Source organism: Halichoeres trimaculatus, unplaced genomic scaffold (genome assembly GCF_033239565.1).
Source record: "Halichoeres trimaculatus isolate MK-OKI-2021-1 unplaced genomic scaffold, fHalTri1.1 fHalTri1_scaffold_13, whole genome shotgun sequence".
NCBI lineage: Eukaryota > Metazoa > Chordata > Actinopteri > Labriformes > Labridae > Halichoeres > Halichoeres trimaculatus.
Window position 1 is genome coordinate 11,990,407 of NW_027437191.1, and position 236 is coordinate 11,990,642.

The following is a 236-nucleotide window of genomic DNA, read 5'->3' on the forward strand; positions in this document are numbered from 1 at the left end:
AGGACCTGAATACAAGGTGGCCAAATAATATTTTCAAATCACCACAGCAAATGGATGTGAGAAACATTTCTACGAGGTGTATTGATTTTTGTTTGACCACAGCTCATCTGGCATAACAGGAGAGACTGATTTTTTGACCGATACTGCAGCCACCCACCGGGGGGAGCAGTTTTTAAGGGTACCTCACTTCGAGGCCAAGCAAGATGACGCCTATTTTTTTATTTTTACAGTCTATG